Consider the following 14,842-nt stretch of genomic DNA (forward strand, 5'->3'; position numbering starts at 1 on the left):
TTGGCTCCATCACCACCCTCTTCTGAGCCTGGCCTTGGGTGAAATGCTCTGGGTCAGCACCAACACTAACACTTCCTCTATCCATTTGCAGGTGTTGAAAGCTTTGGGACTTGGGAATTTGAAAGACTAGAACAGTGACAAAAGGTCTTTGTACACCACTGTAATTCCATTCCAGTACACCCTTTTCATTCAGTTTTGAAATGGAGTCATTTGAAATCATAACCTTACCTCAGGACTTCTCAGTGTTCAGGAGGATCGATTGGCAGGGGGAGTTGGTCCATTTATATTTGCTGGAGCCATGATTCACCAAAGATTTGCAAAAATCTGTTTCTCTTTTCGAAATTACTTTGGCCAGTTCTGAGTGAGAGACAATGGTGTAGTCTTGACCCAGCTTCCAATGGACAGGAATACATGACAGCAGACCTTAATATAGCAGAACAGTTCATGAAAACAAACACCCAGTAACATGCCAGATGGAAATAACTTGCTGCATGTTTTCACTTGTTTCGATTCTCTTTCTTCTATTTCTTCCCTTTTTCAAAATCTGCAGCAACATTTTCCTCATGCCTGTTTAATGCAGCAGGAATATTAAATCAGGAGAACATTCCAAATACCTTTGTGATCTATCATTTTCATTGACGTGTTCATTTTTACCACTAATTTTGACCTCTGGTCTTTTGGATTTTGCAGAATTCGTGTTGTTCCCAAGGTTCTACTTTTCAATTATTCTTTGTGATACTGTGATTTATATTGTTTACTTTCAGCCTTCAGAGCACCAAGGGAACACATGTGTCTTCTATGCAGAATACTGCACACTACCGAGTGATTACTATAGCAAGTACAAATAGCGCTGAGGATGCCTATAACAACATGGTTCCCTGTTTATTCTTGCAATGATGTAATACTCAATATCCAGACTAGTTCCAATTCAATGATGCATGACATGTTTCAAGAGCATCTTTACCAGTGAATGGCCCATTAATCTCACCCCTTACAAAATAGTTAACACTCTGAAACAGCAACAATTTTTGTACAAAATAAATTACAGCTGCTCGGAACTGGTGAAACACCACATTGATTTATCTATATTCACATAATAATCTGCACTTGGTTTGGTTGCCAAGGGTTTCATGGACACTCGAGATAATAATTTGTTCCAGAAACTGCTGTTGGCTTAGTGAGATTGATATGACAAGCTGATTGGCTGGCTGCTGTTGTGTTAATTAAAACACTGTGTTGATTAGTATTATTAATAAATCTGGCACAAGACTTTACAGGGGATATTGTGGTCTGTACAGACTAAAGTTATAGACAGTTCTGAAGGCCCACCCCATGCAGTTCAGGAACAGCTAGCTTTCCATAGCCATCAGATTCTTGAACCAATCTGTACAATCCTAACTAATCCTGGGTCAGCAATATAACACCTCTTGGACTTCCATGGACTTGTTTCTGATCATACTTTTTACATTAATGTCTTGCACAGTCTTTTCATTCTCTTCACTGTCTTGTGTAATTTCTGCTTAATTCATGTTCTGTGTATTTTCTGTTCCGGCGATGCACGGCAAGTTTTTCATTGTACCTGTACCTTGCCATACGTGTGTACATGACAATAAACTTGACCTCAGTTTGTACACTTGAAATAATTGTCAGATTTCTCTTTGGTTGTGAGAACTCCAACTGGAGCCTTTGCAGAACATATAGATAGAGATACCTCTACCTTACTTTGTCCAACAAAGCCAGGTTAAGAAGGACATGGATTCCCTCACTTGCAACCAAACTCTCTCATCTCAGGTTACATGTGTGAAACGTATATGAGATAGTTTACAAACAGAGTAAAATTTTTTTAATAGAGACCACCATGACAGTTTCAAGTCAGTACTCTAAAAGTAAGATGACAAACCATGGCTAACAAGAGAAGTCAAAGCCAACATTAAAGCCAAAGAGAAGGCATATAATACAGCAAAAACTAGCGGGAAGTTAGAAGATTGGGAAGCTTTAAAAAACAAACAGATGGCAACTACAGAAGTCATTAAGAAGGTAAGCATGGAATATGAAAGTCAGCTAGTCAGTAATATTAAAGAGGATACCAAAAGGTTCTTCAGATACATAAAGTGTAAAAGAGAGGCGAGAGTGGATATCAGACTGCTGGAAAATGATGCTGGAGTGTTTGTAATGGGGGACAATGAAATAGTGGATGAACTAAAGTATTTTGCAATAGTTAATTTGCAGGTTGAGCTGTGGTGAGGAGGGCAAATGCAATGTTAGCATTCATTTCAACGACTAGAATATAAAAGGAAGAATGTAAAATTGAGACCTTATAAAACACTGGAGAGGCTTCACTTGTAGTATTCTGAGCATATTTGAGCCTCTTATCTTAGAAATGATGTGCTGAAACTAGAGAGGGTTCAAAGGAGCTTCAGGAAAATGATTCCAGGATTGAATGGCTTGTTATATGAAGAGTGTTTGATGGTTCTAGGCCTGTATTCACTGGATTTCAGAAGACTGAGGGGTGACCTCATTGAAACCTATCCAATAGATATGAAGAGGATGTTTCCTATGGTAAAATAGCCGAAAGCCAGAGAACTTAGACTTAAAATAGGCAGGTGTCCTTTTAGAATGGAGATAAGGAGGAATTTCTTTAGCCAGAGAGTGGTGAATCTGGAATTCTTTGCCACAGGCAGCTGTGGAGGCCAAGGTCTTTATGTACATTTAAGGCAGAAGTTGATAGATTTTTGATGGGTCAGGGTATGAAGGGATACTGGGGCTGAGAGGAAAATTGGATCAGCCATGATGAAATGGTGGAGCAGGCTAGATGGGCCAAATGACCTAATCGTGCTCCTATATCTTACTGTTTTATGGTCTTATCAGAGTGACAGAGTCTCTTCAAGCTTTTCCTAATGAAGTGCAGATTGGATTCTAGGCAGCGTATTGTGCCTTTTTACTCTTTTGTTAAATATCCCAATATCGGGAATAATACTTCTAGAACAGGGGTCCTCAACCTTTTGTGCACCGTGGACCAGTTTAATATTGACAATATTCTTGCAGACCTCGTGTGCATTCAAGTTCAACAGTAGGCGTGACAGGGAATGAGGAAAGGTGCAGCTGACTTATTTCGGTTCATATTGCCAAATCATTTCGTTTCCTTGCGGCCCGGTGGTTGGGGACCACTGTTCTAGAACACAGAAAATAGAAGAGTATAGCACATTACAGGCTCTGGGACTCATGATGTTTTGATGATCTATGCATCCTGACTGGTCACAGAGATGGTGTCAGAAGATTGGAGTGGAGGGTGGCAAATGTTATTCCTTTGTCCAAGAATGGTAATAGGGATAACCCTGGGATTTACACACTAGTGAGTCTGACATCAGTAGTGGCCAAACTATTGGAGAGAATTCTTAGAGAATGGAGCTAAGAACATTTGGAGAGGTATAGTCTGAATAGGGATAGCCAATCCGGCTTTGTGAGGGGCAGATGGAGCTTCACAAGAACTTCAATTCCTTGAGGATGTGACAAAACATATTCACGAAAGCAGAACAGTGGATGTGGTGTGTATGGATTTTAGGAAGGCCAAGTTTGGAGGAAAGTATGGGGTCAAAGTTTGGCAGAGTTAGTTTTTTTTTACACAGAAAGTGGTGGGCACATGATAGAGTTAGATACATTTGGAACATTTAAAAGACTCTTAGATAGGCACAAGGGGGATAGAAGAATGGAGGGTTATGTGGGAGGAAATGGTTAGATTAGTCTTGGAGTAAAGAGTCGGTGTAACATTGTGGGCCAAAGGACCTGTACTATTCTATGTCCTATATAGATTTGCTCCGTGATCAATCTAACCATTCCCCCCTACATAGCTTATCCCTTTTCCTTCCATCCATGTGTTTATCAAAGAATCCCTTAAATGTCCTTGCAACGCACACAAAATGCTGGAGGAACTCAGCAGGCCAGGCAGCATCTATGGGAAAAAGTACAGTTGATGTTTCGGGCAGAGACCCTTCAGCAGGATTTCCAGCTCCTGCAGATTTTCTCTTGTTTGTGCTTACATGTATTGTATCAGCCTCTGCCACCACACCATCAGTACAGTGCAAGCACATATGTAAAAAAAAACTACCTCTGACATCAAGTGCCAGGCTTTAGATGTTTCAGAAAGGACAGGGAGGGAAGCAAAAAAGGTGGGGGCGTGGCACTGTTGATCAGGGATAGTGTCACGGCTGCAGAAAAGGAGCAAATCATGGAGGGGTTGTCTACTGAGTCTTTGTGGGTGGAAGTTAGGAATAGGAAGGAGTCAATAACTCTACTGGATGTTTTTTATAGACCACCCAATAGTAACAGGGACATCGAGGAGTAAATAGGGAGACAGATTCTGGAAAGGAGTAATAACAACAGGGTTGTTGTGGTGGGAGATTTTAATTTCCCAAATATTGATTGGCATCTCCCTAGAGTGAGGGGTTTAGATGGGGTAGAGTTTGTTAGGTGTGTTCAGGAAGGTTTCTTGACACAATATGTGGATAAGCCTACAAGAGGAGAGGCTGTATTTGATCTGGTATTGGGAAATGAACCTGGTCAGGTGTCAGGTCTCTCAGTGGGAGAGCATTTTGGAGATAGTGATCACAATTCTATCTCCTTTACCATAGCATTGGAGAGGGATAGGAACAGACAAGTTAGGGAAGCGTTTAATTGGAGTAAGGGAAAATATGAGGCTGTCAGGCAGGAACTTGGAAGCATAAATTGGAAACAGATGTTCTCAGGGAAATGTATGGAAGAATTGTGGGAAGTGCTCAGGGGATATTTGCGTGGGGTTCTGCATAGGTATGTTCCAATGAGATAGGGAAAGGATGGTAGGGTACAGGAACCATGGTGTACAAAAGCTGTTAGAAACCATAAAAACCATAGAAACTACAGCACAGAAACAGGCCTTTTGGCCCTTCTTGGCTGTGCCGAACCATTTTCTGCCTAGTCCCACTGACCTGCACACGGACCATATCCCTCCATACACCTCCCATCCATGTATCTGTCAAAATTTATTTTTAAATGTTAAAAAAGAACCCACATTTACCACCTCGTCTGGCAGTTCATTCCATACTCCCACCACTCTCTGTGTGAAGAAGCCCCCGCTAATGTTCCCTTTAAACTTTTCCCCCCTCACCCTTAACCCATGTCCTCTGTTTTTTTTCTCCCCTTGCCTCAGTGGAAAAAGCCTGCTTGCATTGACTCTATCTATACCCATCATGATTTTATATACCTCTATCAAATCTCCCCTCATTCTTCTATGCTGCAGGGAATAAAATCCTAACCTATTCAACCTTTCTCTGTAACTGAGTTTCTCAAGTCCCGGCAACATCCTTGTAAACCTTCTCTGCACTCTTTCAACCTTATTTATGTCCTTCCTGTAATTTGATGACCAAAACTGAACACAATACTCCAGATTCGGCCTCACCAATGCCTTATACAACCTCATCATAACATTCCAGCTCTTACACTCAATACTTTGATTAATAAAGGCCAATGTACCAAAAGCTCTCTTTACGACCCTATCTACCTGTGACGCCACTTTTAGGGAATTTTGTATCTGTATTCCCAGATCCCTCTGTTCCTCTGCACTCCTCAGTGCTGTGACGAAAGTACACATACACTAAGATGTTGATTGTCCTATGCTATCACCAGTGGGATCAACAGTTGTTCTGCCACCTGTCTTCAGGAGAGATATAAGTAAGACAATGGAGCAGCATTTGGAAATGTTAGTGAAGAGACGAGAGAGATTAACGGAAGGAGACACCGGTCTGGGTATTGTCAAGACTGGTTTCCTTTGAACCTGAACTGTTTGAAGTGATGGACAGGCGATACCCCAACAGGGGGATAAAAAGGGACGGGTTCACTAAGGCAACAGACACCACACGAGACACCACTCACGACACCACGAGGTATCGAGACCCTGGAAGCGGTGCGCCCCCACAAGTCGGTGGGAGATTTGAAGGGCTGATCACGGGACCAGCCATAGACGCACAGGGTGGAAAGATTCGGTCGGCGGGAACCTGGTGTGTGTGTCCACCCTTGCCCGGGTGCCGGGTTCACCGCAGAAGAACAATCGTATCTGGAACAGAGGGGTCACAGTCGGTGACCTCAGAAGACATTATAAAGGGCTCACCCAAAAGCTAACTGCGAGAAATATCAAAGGTCTGTTGAATCCGATTTTGAATATCAGCATTCGCTCTCTCTCTATCTCTCTTCAACGGCACAACAACGATTGCTGCGAACTGAACTAAACTGAACTCTGTCACTTGTGATTGAACTTTTTACCCCCAGACTGCGATAGAGCTTGATTGATCCTATTATCCTAGTTCTGTGTACATGTGTGTTTATTCAGTGCTAACCTGTTGCATTTATATCCTTACTATTAGAGTACTGTGTTGCTTATTTCTTTAATAAAACTTTCTTAGTTCCAGTAATCCAGACTCCAACTGAGTGATCCATTTCTGCTGGTTTGGCAACCCAGTTACGGGGTACGTAACAGTGCCTTACCATTCTACCTTGGTTTGTCCTTCCAACGTGCAATACCTCACACTTGTTTGTATTAAACTCCATCTGCCATTTTTCAGCCCATTTTTCCAGCTGGTCCAAGTCCCTCTGCAGGCTCTGAAACCCTTCCTCACTGTCTACTACACCTCCAATCTTTGTATCATCAGCAAATTTGCTGATCTAATTTACCACATTATCATCCAGATCATTGATATAGATGACAAATAACAATGGACCCAGCACTGATCCCTGTGGCACACCACTAGTCACAGGCCTCCACTCGGAGAAGCAATTCTCTACCACCACTCTTTGGCTTCTTCCATTGAGCCAATGTCTAATCCAATTTACCACCTCTCCATGTATACCTAGCAACTGAATTTTCCTAACTAACCTCCCATGCGGGACCTTGTCAAAGGCCTTACTAAAGTCCATGTAGACAATAGCTACTGCCTTCCCTTCATCTACTTTCCTGGTAACCTCCTCGGAAAACTGCAATAGATTGGTCAAACATGACCTACCATGCAAAAAGCCATGTTGACTCTCCCTAAGTCCCTGTCTATCCAAATGCTTGTAGATTCTGTCTCTTAGTACTCCCTCCAATAACTTACCTTCTACCGACATTAAACTTACTGTCCTGTAATTTCCCGGATTACTTTTTGATCCTTTTTTAAACGACGGAACAACATGAGCCACTCTCCAATCTGCCGGCACCTCACCTGTAGTCAGCAACATTTTAAATATTTCTGCCAGGGCCCCTGCAATTTCAACACTACTCTCCTTCAAGGTCTGAGGGAACACCCTGTCAGGTCCTGGGGATTTATCCACTTTAATTTTCCTCAAGGCAGCAACGACCTCCTCCTTTTCGATCTGTACAGTTCCCATGATCTCACTACTTGTTTCCCTTAATTCCATAGACTTCATGCCAGTTTCCTTAGTAAATACAGACGCAAAAAACCTATTTAAGATCTCAAGCAACATACATCAAAGTTGCTGGTGAACGCAGCAGGCCAGGCAGCATCTATAGGAAGAGGCGCAGTCGACGTTTCAGGCCGAGACCCTTCGTCAGGACTAACTGAAGGAAGAGTGAGTAAGGGATTTGAAAGCTGGAGGGGGAGGGGGAGATGCAAAATGATAGGAGAAGACAGGAGGGGGAGGGATGGAGCCGAGAGCTGGACAGGTGATAGGCAGAAGGGGATACGAGAGGATCATGGGACAGGAGGTCCGGGAAGAAAGACAAGGGGGGGTGACCCAGAGGATGGGCAAGAAGTATATTCAGAAGGACAGAGGGAGAAAAAGGAGAGTGAGAGAAAGAATGTGTGCATTAAAAAGAGTAACAGATGGGGTACGAGGGGGAGGTGGGGCCTAGCGGAAGTTAGAGAAGTCAATGTTCATGCCATCAGGTTGGAGGCTACCCAGACGGAATATAAGGTGTTGTTCCTCCAACCTGAGTGTGGCTTCATCTTTACAGTAGAGGAGGCCGTGGATAGACATGTCAGAATGGGAATGGGATGTGGAATTAAAATGTGTGGCCACTGGGAGATCCTGCTTTCTCTGGCGGACATCTGTTACTCTTTTTAATGCACACATTCTTTCTCTCACTCTCCTTTTTCTCCCTCTGTCCTTCTGAATATACCTCTTGCCCATCCTCTGGGTCACCCCCCCCCCGTCTTTCTTCCCGGACCTCCTGTCCCATGATCCTCTCGTATCCCCTTCTGCCTATCACCTGTCCAGCTCTCGGCTCCATCCCTCCCCCTCCTGTCTTCTCCTATCATTTTGCATCTCCCCCTCCCCCTCCAGCTTTCAAATCCCTTACTCACTCTTCCTTCAGTTAGTCCTGACGAAGGGTCTCGGCCTGAAACGTCGACTGCGCCTCTTCCTATAGATGCTGCCTGGCCTGCTGCGTTCACCAGCAACTTTGATGTATGTTGCTTGAATTTCCAGCATCTGCAGAATTCCTGTTGTTTGCTATTTAAGATCTCTCCCATTTCCTTTGGTTCCACACATAGCCGACCACTCTGATCTTCAAGAGGACCAATTTTATCCCTTATAATCCTTTTGCTCTTAATATACCTGTAAAAACTCTTTGGATTATCCCTTACAATCCTTTTGCTCTTAATATACCTGTAAAAGCTCTTTGGATTATGTTGTAAATCTAGTCAAGAGTAAAAGAAGAGCTTTCAAAAGGTATGAAAACTAGGTAATGATAGAGATCTAGAAAACTATAAGGCTAGCAGGAAGGAGTTTAAGAATGAAATTAGGAGAGCCGGAAAGGGCCATGAGAAGGCCTTGGTGGTCAGGATTAAGCAAAATCCCAAGGCATTCTACAAGTATGTGAAGAGCAAGAGGATAAAATGTGAGAGAATTGGACCAATCAAGTGTGACAGTGGAAAACTGTATATGGAACTGGAGGAGATAGCAGGGGTACTTAATGAATACTTTGCTTCAATAGTCACTACAGAAAAGGATCTTGGCAATTATAGGGGTGACTTGCAGTGGACTGAAAAGCTTGAGCATGTAGATATTAAGGAAGAGGATGTGCTGGAGCTTTTGAAAAGCATCAAGTTGGATAAGTCACAGGGACCACATGGGATGTACCCCAGGCTACTGTGGGAAGTGAGGGAGGAGAATGCTGAGCCTCCGGCGATGATCTTTGCATCATCAATGAGGATGAAAGCGGTTCCAGAAGATTGGAGGGTCGCAGATGTTGTTCCCTTATTCAGGAAAGGGAGTAGAGATAGCCCAGGAAATTATAGAACAGTGAGTCTCTCTTCGGTGGTTTGAAAGTTGATGAAGAAAATCCTTTGAGGCAGGATTTATGAACATTTGGAGAGGCATAATATCATTAGGAATAGTCAGCATGGCTTTGTAAAAGGCAGGTCATTCCGTACGAGCCTAACTGAATTTTTTGAGGATGTGTCTGAGCACATTGATGAAGGTAGAGCCGTAGGTGGAGTGTATATGGATTTCAGCAAAGCATATGATAAGGTACCCCATGCAAGGCTTATTGAGTAAGTAAGGAGTCATGGGATCCAAGGGGACATTGCTTTGTGGATCCAGAACTAGCTTGCCCACAGAAGGCAAAGAGTTGTAGATGGGTCACATTCTGCATGGAGGTTGGTGACCAGTGGTGTGCCTCAGGGATTTGTTCTGGTACCCCTACTCTTCATGATTTTTATAAATGACCTGGATGAGGAAGTGGAGGGATGGATTAGTAAATTTGCTGATGACACAAAAGTTGGGGGTGTTGTGAATAGTGTGGAGAGCTGTCAGAGGTTACAGCGGGACATTGATAGGTGCAAAACTGGGCTGAGAAGTGGCAGATGGAGTTCAACCCAGATCAGTGTGAGGTGGTTCATTTTGGTAGGTCAAATATGATGGCAGAATATATAAGATTCTTGACAGTGTGGAGGATCAGAGGGATCTTGAGGTCTGAATCCATAGGACACTCAAAGCTGCTATACAGGTTGACTCTGTTGGCCTTCATTAACCATGGGATTGAGTTTAAGAGCCAAGAGGTAATGTTACAGCTATATGGGATCCTGGTCAGACCCCACTTGGAGGACTGTGCTCAATTCTGGTTGCCTCACTACAGGAAGGATGTGGAAACCATAGAAAGGGTGCAGAGGAGATTTACAAGGATTTTGCCAAGATTGGGGACCATGCCTTATGAAAACAGGTTGAGTGAACTCAGCCTTCTCTCCTCGGAGCGACAGAGGATGAGAGGTGACCTGATAGAGGGGTATAAAATGATGAGTGGCATTGATCGTGTGGATAGTCAGAGGCTTTTCCCCGGGGCTGAAATGGCTAGCACGAGAGGGCACAGTTTTAAAGTGCTTGGAAGTAGGTACAGAAGAGATGTCTGGGGTAAGTTTTTTACACAGAAAGTGGTGAATGCGTGGAATGGGCTGCCGGTGGTGGCGGTGGAGGCGGAAATGATGGGTTCTTTTAAGAGACTCCTGAATAGGTACATGGAGCTTAGGAAAATAGAGGGCTATGGGTAAGTCTAGGTAGTTCGAAGGTAAGGACATGTTTGGCACAGTTTTGTGGGCCAAAGGACCTGTATTGTGCTGTAGGTTTTCTATGTTTCTATGTCTGTCTCCCCTTACCTTAAACAGATGTTTTCTGGTATTGGCCATTGCCACCCTGGGAAAAAGGAGCTGGCTATCCCCTATATCTATGCCTCTTATCTAATATGTACACCTCTATCAAGCCACCTCTTATCCTCCTTTACTCTAAATAGAGAAAACTCGCTCAGTCAACCTTTCTTCATAAGGCATGTTCTCTAATCCAGGCAAATCTCCTCTGCATCCTCTCTGAAGTGACCCTACGACAAACTTTCACACGACCCACAACATTATCAACCATTGTGTCATCTGTAAACTTACTAATCCCATTTCTTCATCATGTATAAAATCAAAGAAATAATAGGGGTCCCAAAACAGATCCTTCTGGAATACCACTAATCTTGACCTCCAGACAGAATACACCTCTTCTACTTCCACTACTACTTCCACTTACAAATCCACACAGCCAAGTTTCCATGTATCACATGTCTTATAGAGTCATCTCTCATCCATTACTGTACCTATCCAAGCTACTCTTAAGTGTTACAGTTAACCTTGGATCTACCACTTCTGCTGGCAGCTTGTTCCAGGCTCACACCGCCCTCTGAGTGAAGAAATTTCCCCATAAGTTCCCCTTAAACATTTCGCCTTTCTCCCTTAACCCATGACCTCTAGTTATAATCCCATGCAACCTTAGTGGAAAAAGCATTTATCCTATCTATACCCCTCATAATTTTGTAGACCTCTCAAAGCTCGTCTCAATCTTCTATGTGCGAAGGAGTAAAGTCCTAACCTATTCAATTTTTCCTTAAACTCTGGTCTTCCAGACCTGGCAACATCCTTGTAAATTTTTTCTGTGCTCTTTCAATCCTATTTATATCTTTCCTGTATGTAGGTGACCAAAACTGCACACAATACTCCAAACTAGGCCTCACCAATGTCTTATACAACTTCAACATAACATCCCATCCCCCGCACTCAATACTTTGATTTATGAAGGCCAATATGTCAAAAGCTTTTTTTATCACCTGTCTTCCCAGATCCCTTTGTTCTACCACACTCCCCAATGCCCTACTGTTCATTGTGTAAGACCTACTCTGGTTGGTCCTACCAACGTTCAACACCTCACACTTGTCTGTATTAAATTCCATCTGCCATTTTTCGGCCCATTTTTCCAGCTGGTGCAGATCCCTCTGCAAGTCATGATAATCTTCTTACTGTCTGCTACAGCTCCCAGCCTTGGTGTTATCCACAAATTTGCTGATCCAGTTAACCATATAACTATTCAGATAATTGATAGAGAGACAAACAACAATGGACCCAGCACCGATCCCTGCAGCACTCCACTAGTCCCAGGCCTCCAGTCAGAGAAGCAGCTGTCCACTACCACTCTCTGGTTTCTCCTAAAAAGCCAATATCTAATCCAGTTTACTACCTCATATTTTCAGTAGGTAGCTGACTGAATTGCATACAGTACTTCAAGTTTGGCCCCACCAATACCTTATACAACTTCAACATAATATCCCAACTCCTATTTACAATACTTTGATTTATGAAGGTTGGTGCGCCAAGAAATTTCTTTCTGACCCAATCTACCTGTGACGCTACTTTGATGGACTTATGGATCTGCATTCCCAGATCCCTCTGCTCTATCCCACTCCCCAGTGCCCTACCATTCATTGTGTAAGGTTACCCTGGTTTGTCCTCACAGAGGGAAATGTCACATTTGTCTGCATTAAATTCCATCTGGAATGTTTCAGCCTATTTTCCCAGCTGGTACAGATCACTTTGCAAGGTTCAGTGGCTTTTCTTGCTGTCTGCTACAACCCAGTCTTGGTGCCATCTGGAAATTTGCTGATCCAATTTACTTTCATGACTTTCTGGATGACTCTACCATGGGGAATCCTATCAAATGCCTTACTAAAATCCACTGGCACCACATCCGCAGCTCTATTTTCACCAATACTCTCACACCTTTTTGAAAATCTCAGTCAGCCATGTGAGACTGACCTGCCCTTCACAAGTATATGCAGACTATCTCTAATAAGGCTACGTCTGCACTACACCAGATAATTTTGAAAACGAAGCTTTTTCTCTTCGTCTTGACCTTCTGTCCACACTAAAGTGGCGTTTTCAGCCCCTGAAAACGGAGATTTTCAGAAATAGTCTCCAGAGTGAACACATCTAAAAACGCCTAATATCCGGCGTAGTGTGTACGGGGTAACCGGAGCTTTTTAAAACCGCTGTCATGACGTGCCAGAACAGATGGCGACAGTGCGGCATTTCATTGTTTTCTTCTTATTATTACTACTTTATTGTCGCCAAACAATTGATACTAGAGCGTACAATCATCACAGCGATATTTGATTCTGCGCTTCGCAGAACCTAACAATTTCAGAACAGACAGCAACGAGACTGAAGCCAGAAGGGTTAGAAATGTACTCACCAAATACTTTGACCCATAGCTTACTGAATAAATAAGTATACTCACTTTGCCCTGTTTCTGTCCTTGCTTGAATGAAGGTAATTTACCTATTTATGCAAGTACTTCTCTGACAATAGATGTGCAACAGCCTAATGTAACATTGTATGGAAATACAAGATAACACTGATGCAGACATGTTTTATACATTTAACAAGGTGCTTTATTAATGCAACAGTGTTAGTCAGTTTTTCAATGTTCGTCATCAGCCGGGTTATACTGTCCGTGAACTCCCTGTCGGTTGCCTCCATATGCTCCAGTATTTGTTTTTTTTTTAGTTTTAAGTCCTCCTGCGCGAGAGCCAAGAGCAATTCCTTTCATGTTTTTCTACTCTGTAACTGGACAAACGTGCACTAAGTACACCATTTCCTCTTTGCTTGTTTGCTGTGTGTTCTGCGCATGCCCAGTAGGAGGAGATTCGCCCAAATATCCGTCTAATGTGGACAGAGATATTTTGAAAAATGCTTAGTGTGGATGCCTATCGTTTTTACTCGAAACCGGCATTTTCAAAATTATCTGGGGTAATGCGGATGTAGCCTAAGACTATGCTTCTCCAAATGTTTGGAATTCCTGTCTCTAAAAATCCTCTCCAATACTTTGTCCACCATTGGCAGAAGAGTGACTAGTCTATACTCTCAGGATTACCCCTATTACATTTCTTGAAGAATGTTACAATATTTATCATTCTCTGGTAAAGATCATTATCAATGCCCCAGTAATCATTTTCTTCACTTCCCATTGTAACCATGTTATTGAAAAGCTCCAACACTGTATCTTTCTTAATCTTGACAAACCCAGAACATTAGCATGTTCAACGTTGACCTCACATTTATCAAAGACCATTTCCCTGGTAAATATTAAAGCAACTAGAAATTAGGATCTCCCCTACCTTCTCAGCCTCCAGGCACATATTTCCCCCTTTATCCTTGAACAGTCATCCTCCTGTCCCTCACATATAGGTAGAATATCTTGTAGTTTTCCTTAATTTCACTCACCAAAGCTTTCTCATGTCCCCTTGTGGTTCTACGTCCCTTCTTAAGCTCCTTCGAAGCTACCTTATAATTCTCAAGAGCCCTTTCTGAATTTTGCTTCTTGAACCTTAAGAACCTTCCTTCATCTTGACTAAATATTCCACCTTTCTTGTCAGCCATGTCTCCTTCACCCTGTCATCCTTTCCTTGTCTCAGTGGGACAAATCTCTCAGAATCCAGGTCATCCCTAAACAACCACCATATTGCTGCTGTGCATTTCCCTGAGAACACCTGTTCTGAAGTTATATTCTTTACCATACTGTCAGCTCCTATCCCTGTCCAAGACTTGCTAAAGGTCAAGGAGTTGTGGTCACTGACTCCAACATGCTCAAATGCTGAGAAATCTGTCACCAGGCCAGGTTCATTGCCTGTTCCCAGATCCAGTACGGCATATCCTCTAGCCAGCCTGTCTACATACTGTATCAGCAATCCTTCCTGGACTCACTTAACAAATTCTGCCCCATCTAAACTTTTTTCACTGAGGAGTGCCAATCAATAATAGAGAACTAAGGAGGTGCCAATCACAATATTAAGAATAAATCATCTCCCTGTTTAAAGAAAATAAGGTTCTCTCCCCTATTTACGTTCTTTTAGTTTATACTGTACTTTGTTATTTAGTCACTCTCAGCTACAGCACAAGTTAGACACAAAGTAATATCATATGAACACTATGCTTTAATTCCCAGAGCAATACTGATCTTCAACATTCCCTCTCTATATACCAGACAATCGTGTTGGTCTGTTATTTTCCACTTA

The sequence above is a fragment of the Mobula hypostoma genome, chromosome 9 (assembly GCF_963921235.1).
Source record: "Mobula hypostoma chromosome 9, sMobHyp1.1, whole genome shotgun sequence".
Lineage (NCBI taxonomy): Eukaryota > Metazoa > Chordata > Chondrichthyes > Myliobatiformes > Myliobatidae > Mobula > Mobula hypostoma.